This window comes from Pelodiscus sinensis, chromosome 12, assembly GCF_052426305.1.
Source record: "Pelodiscus sinensis isolate ZL-2025 chromosome 12, ASM5242630v1, whole genome shotgun sequence".
Taxonomy (NCBI): Eukaryota; Metazoa; Chordata; order Testudines; family Trionychidae; genus Pelodiscus; species Pelodiscus sinensis.
The window spans coordinates 19,364,693-19,371,310 of record NC_143063.1 but is presented as its reverse complement, the minus strand read 5'-3'; positions in this window follow the sequence as shown (position 1 = coordinate 19,371,310).

Sequence of the window (6,618 nt, the reverse complement as noted above, 5' to 3'; positions counted from 1 at the left end):
TCCCGAAATAACCTTGCAGTGTAGACATACCCTAACTATCAACATCCCACCTCTTCCAATATGAATACTAATATAAGGACATAGACTATGATAAGAAATGTATTTAGTAGGGATAAGCTTGTTTGTCTAATGTGTTAAATTTTATGATACATTTAATAAATTATTTTGTGACTGTGGTTTGAAAATGTGCAGTGAACAGCTGATGTTCAAATAGCGTGCAGAATTTCTATTTGGTGATGAATGTGTAGCAAATGCAGCTCACTGACTCTTTAATACTGTAGTTAAAAAATAGTTTATAAGCAGTCAGGCTAATGACTACAGTGTTATAACTGTTATCTTCCTCCTAGATGTAGCTAATAATTAACGGTGAATGTCATACAGCAATATGTCATACTGTGGCCTCTTGATTTTTGTTTCACTCACTTTTGGCATTTCAAAACCATGATGTTCTAGCTCTAAAATGAGGTTGTTAAATTGAGGATTACAAGAACATTCTACATTAGCAAGTGTCTGCATTTGTAATTTATACCCAGAAAGACATTTGATACTGAATCGGTCTCTAGAAACCTTGGATACTTTTCAATTGCTATAACCCTATCAATCAAAAATTGAAATTAATTATGTGATGAACAGTCACGAATGAAATTTTGCAAGACCTCTGTGATCCAACTATTAAGTACCATGGGACAAATGGGATTTATTTTGTCATCAAGGCCCTAGCACAAATTTCTGGCATTTGAAGTTTTTTTAAAAAATAATATCTCTCTTTGACAGAGAATGGCTTCAACAATAAGTCAAAATTGAGGAAGCGATGACAACTCTATGGGAATAGAGCATTTGTATGTCATTATCTGGCATTTTATTATACTGTACCTCATTTTTTAGTTATGTTGATTCTTTGTTTACAAAGTAGCAGCCTCGATAGCTTATTTGCCTTTTCCATTTTAATACTTTTATGTTTGGGATTTGTCATTTTAATGTACATTAGGATTTGTTGACATGTGGCATACAACTCTGTTAGGGGATGTCTACACTTGTAGCCCAATTCGAACTAGGACTGCAAATGTAGGCGTTCGGAATTGCAAATCAAGCCCGGGATTTAAATATCCCACGCTTGATTTGCATCTTCCTGGCCAGGCGCCATTTTTGAAATTGACAAGCCCAGAATAAATGCCCGCATCTACGCTATTTCAAATGCCCTATTTCAAATTAGGCTGCAAGTGTAGACATACCCTTAGTTCAATGCACCTATCTTTCTAAAAATGGCTGTGATATTCCCATTTGTTCTACATGCACTACAGATCATATCCATAATGTTTCAGTGGTTCCAGGACTATTTACTAACATCAGCAGTGATGGTGGAAAAGTTTTTAGGGTGGAGATGCTGAGCTGTAACTCCCCCTCTCCCCGCCTTGCTCCATCTGCACTATTCACTGTCCCATCCCAGATGCAGGGCTGACAGTTGAGGCCCTGGAGCCTGTGACAGAGCTGTCAAAACTCCAGGCAGCAATGATCTGGTGAGACGGGCAGCCATGACCCCCAGAGGCAGCAGGTTGGTGGCTGGAACCCCCTGAAGCTAGTGACTAGCTTGGGTGATGGTGGGACCTCCAGGTGGCTGGAACCCCAGCATGCGGAGCAGAGTATGGGTGTTACTGCAGCACCCCCATTTTCCATGCCAATGAATACTAGTGGAACTTGAGGAAGTGTTAGCCTAATAATTAGAGGACTGGATATGGGGTTGGGAATAGCCATTGCACTGGTGGTGTGCCCAGTGTGGCCAAACATCTAGGCTGGATCTGCTATTACTACTGCCTGGAATCAGGACAAGGAAAAGGCTCTTCACAGGCCAGCATGTCTTATTTTAAAGCCCAGTTCTGGACCCTCATCTCTTTTGACCAAATGTGCAATTCTCACATAAGAACATATGTGCTCTATGTGCCCTAGAAGGCTCCACATGACTGCTGGATAGGGCCTTTTCATGGCAGGGTCTCTCTCTACTGAACCTTTACTGCAGCTTCTATTTCAAGAATTAACCCAGAAAAGACTTAATAAAAGATCAGCAGCTTCCTTCTGCTCTTCCTGGGCAATGTGGCCAAAAATTTCACCATCAAACATCTCAGTGCTTAGCTCAGAGTAGATGTGGGTGTTCTCAAAGACTGCTGCTAGTTGGGTAGGGCAAAGCAGAACACAATCCTTCCAGCCTGATACAGAGAGTTGCTCTCATCTTTTCTGTCTGGGGTTTTAATATGAGATAGGCTTGTTCCCCTGCAACCCAGCAGAGATGGTATCTAGAGTTATTGAATATCATCAGAGAACATGATGGCCCTCTATTGACATAGATAATGGAGTCACTGCTGTTGTTCATTTGGTAACAGAAAGCATGGCTTACACTGGACAGAGTAGCACGGAATGGTATCTTGTGCCAACATTGCCAATTCATCAGTTGCTGCTTGACATGCAGCGTGAGTGACGAGTAGGTAATGTGTCTCGAGGGACAGAAGGGCAAAAGGGAGGGAAGATTTTCTCTTTAAAGAAATGTGGTAAATAAGCAGGAAAAATGCACATTTGTACTGCTCTCCTACATGGCTGCTCTGCCTGCTTGATCTGGCTCTGTTTCTTATGTACATACTTTATAAGGCACAAAGGAAACCAGGGAATGCTATGCAATCCAGATTTCACGAAGCAACAGAGGAACTTACACTCTAACATACCATGAAACCGTTGGACTGAATGTGGATATGTAGGAAGCTACTGGCATCATAAATAAACATCAGTTGGCTCTAGATAAAGCAGGGTGCACAGGAGAGAGGAATATCAAATTTGAACATCTTGACTGAAATGATAGATTTAGTCTAATCAGGTGATTTTATTTGTACCAGAAGTGGCTTCTATAGTAAAGTATTCCTACCTACCACTGAACAACTGCACAAGAGAATGTGTATGTTCAGAAATGTTTTAAAACTCTACATTTCTTTTTGTAAGATCCTTAATGATGGTGTCAGCTATGAAATTCTATTTAAAAAAAAAAACCATGGCAGCTGCAGAAAAGCACACAACATATTGTACATGTCCTGAGTTGCAGCGGGAGCCTCTTAATTTAAACTTAGTTATCCTATTCAAGTGATTCACCATGTAATTAAAGTCTATCACATAATAAAAATTAGCTACAGATCACCATTTGTTACAAGGGTGACTCATCAAGGCTAAGCTTGCTTTATATTCTTTTTGGCAGCAAATGTTTGAGGGCAGAATCCAGATCAATATGGGCACAGTTTTTTTTCTAGCGTTCCTGTGGTAGGGTATGGTATACTTCAGCATCTTGCTTGTGCCAAGTGCAATGAAAGAAATTGTCATTCAAAATAAGAGGATTTAAAAACTGATATCTTAAAAAATGTTGTTTACAAAACTGTCAAAAAACTTGCTTTTTTTTTTTTTTTTTTTTTTTTTTGGTCCACCATGTTCAGTAGACCACCGTGGCATGAATTGCCATTAATATGTCATTTCCCTTTCCTGTTATCACAATATAAAGGACCTTAGCTCTGACCTTTCTATCAAAACATCCTTTGTTTGGAATGAAAGCTATTCACTGTTAGACCCTTATCTATAGAGCTTAGCCAGCGGATCAAATCCAAAGAGGAGAATTCGTTTACTTTGTATTAAATGAGCTCAGTTAAGAAGTTTCAATTTTGGCAGAAAGGTGCATTAATCACAAGGAAAAGAACAGATCTCACTTTTCACAGCTTCTGGTTTACTTTCAATACAGTTACACAGTGAGGCTTTTGTTCCTTAAAAGTAGCACTGTATTTAAATACAGTAAATATAACAAAATTACCTTCTTAAAATTACACTAGAGTTCCTACAGTACAGGATGTCCATAATGACCTCAGTGTTGCATGACTAACTTTACTGCTTCAAAAAGGTTCTAAATTAGTTTGGACAGATGGGTTTTATCCAGAGGAAATCAATGAGTTTTTGTGAGGCCTGACTTAATTTTTATGCAGCCAGCACTTTGAGATGAAATTAAAATATGTATGAAAAACATATTAAAGTTTCCCTTGGGTTCATAGTTGTTTGTACATTTACAAGGTGTTAAAGAGATGATTTAAAAACTAACTATATAAGGGATCAATGCAAGCAGACTATGATTTATGGCCCTTCATGACATTTTTGACACTTCTGGTTTCATGTCTTATGTGTTTTGAACCACTAATTATCTTTTAATTCATAAGGGTTTGGTGGTATTTTATAAGTGTAATATAATATATAGAGCTGTATCACATGGAAAGTCTAAGGGAAAAAAAACACTTTACAAGTTGTGCTGAGTAGGTAACAGTTGTAAATAAAAGATATGCCGAATCAGTTAAAAAACCACTGGAGCAGAGTACCCCCCAATGGGGTGTTAGCCACCTGCCAACAGTTCAGTTGGCAGCTAGCTAACTGTTCAATAGATTGGGTTAACATCTGTGCAGTTTTTGATCAGTGCAGTTTGAACGAGTTTTTGTTTTGTTTTGTTTTTTTAAATAGAAAGCCAGGAAACAAAAAGTCTGGCTCTGCTGGATTAGTTCTGTGTCTCTGCAGTAGTGCAGCTAAATATCTTTTTCCAGCATCAAGCTTTGGCTGCCTGCTTGGCTACAATAAACTGGCACTACTGGAAGCAGAGTTTCCAGAAGAGACCAGCAGTACACATCTGTGGAACTGAACACGTCTTGGGAGCAGGGCAACAGAACAGCGGCTATAGTTGGGCGCTTCTCATGCTTTGATAGTAGAGCAGGGGTGGGGGAAATTCTCAGCACTTGTAAAAAAAACTCCAGAGTTCACTCTTCAATTCCCTCTTACCTCCCACCCCTGCTTTGTCACAAACACACCACAGTATGTCTCAAAAGGAAAGTGTGACAACAATATTGGAAAACATTTCTTCAACCAATCTACAGAAAATGTGTTGATCTTAATTTGGCTTAGATTTGAAAAAGGATGCTTAACATCTTTTTTCACAGATCAGCACTCTGGCAGAAATCCAAACATTCTTTCTTCGGCCATCAAAGCACAAAAAATAAAAAAAAAATTTAAGTCAGATTTTCACTCTGCTCTACTTAGCAATCTAAATCATATTGGCTTTCAATGAAATGTTGGCCTCTAAGTGAAGCAGATGCTTTTAAAAATTGTGCCCCTATATGAATTGTAATTATATGTGACAGGTCATTCCAGATAGGTTGGTCACTCACATCCTTTCTTCACTTTCTCACAAGCTGTTGATTCTTTCAGACTAGGTGCAAAATTTCACAAAACAAACCCAAAAGACAAGAAATGAGAGCAGCAGGCATTGCATCACACTCTGAAACACTCACTCTGATCCCCTGAGTTCCCTAAAAAATAAAGGTTGGGTGTCCTATTCGGAAGATATGCTCTGAAATTATTTACAACAAAATGAAGACCTTTGAATAGTGACAGACAAGCTTTCTCAGCATTCAGAGAGTCTCAATGTGATGCTGTCAAAGTGAGCTTTTTTACTGTAAAAGTCCTGGATTTAAATGTCCCCTAAAATGAGTTTGGTAATCTCATTTTAATACCATCAAATGTAATTGTGGCAATTGGCAGCCTCTAGTCAGTGAAAGCCTAGAAGTCCGTTTGATTTGATTAAGGAACAGTTGAAAAAATACATTCAGGCACTTCTATGACCTCTGTCTTCATTGTCTAGCTGCTGACCTCCCATTCTCATTTTCTTATGCAATAAAGAGGGGTTTAGGGCCTATGCATCACCTGTCTCAGTTACCACCCATTTTGAAGAAATGGAAGTTTCATCATGTACAGGCCTCGAGCAGGCTTTCTGCACATGGTTGCATTTTATCCCCGATGCACCAAATTAAAAGGGCCATTTAAAAAAAGAGGGAAAGATGTAAAACTGGAAAACCCATTGTGAAATCTCAGATGTCTCTTCTCTATAAGGGTGCTGTCTTGTTTCGCTAATTTGGGATCTAATTTTGCACCATCAAAGTCAATAAGAGTAGAAACAGTCCCTTACAAGTACTCCCTGGAACGCTGTAGTTTAATATGTTGGTTTGATAATATATTCTTTAAACATTCACTCTGGGTCCCTAAGCTCTTGAATGACAACACTGGGCAAGAGGAAAAATGTAACTGTGCTTGCAGTCCAGTTATGCCCAATTCCCCAGCAGGAGTGTGTGTGTATATATATATATATATAAGAATTAGGGGTCACCAAATGACAGCAGGGGGCAGCGGGTTTCAAACAAACCAAAGGAAGTTTTTCTTCACTCAGCTCACAGTCAAACAGTGGAACTCCTTGCCAGAGGATGCAGTGAAGGTTAGAACTTTAACAGGGTTCAAGAAGGAGCTAGATAGATTCAATAGCTATTAGCCAGGATGGGTAGGAATGGTATTCCTAGCCTCTGTTTCTCTGGAGGTGAGTGACAGGGGAGGGATCATGTGAGGATTGCATGTTGTGATCCCTCCTTCTGGTATTGGGCACTGCCAGCAGACAGGATACTGGGTAGATGGACCTTTGGTCTGACCCAGTATGGCCATTCTTATGTTCTTATATAGTGAATACCCTGAGAAGCCATCATAGATGGCTGGCACAGAAGTGAAAGTGACCCCAAA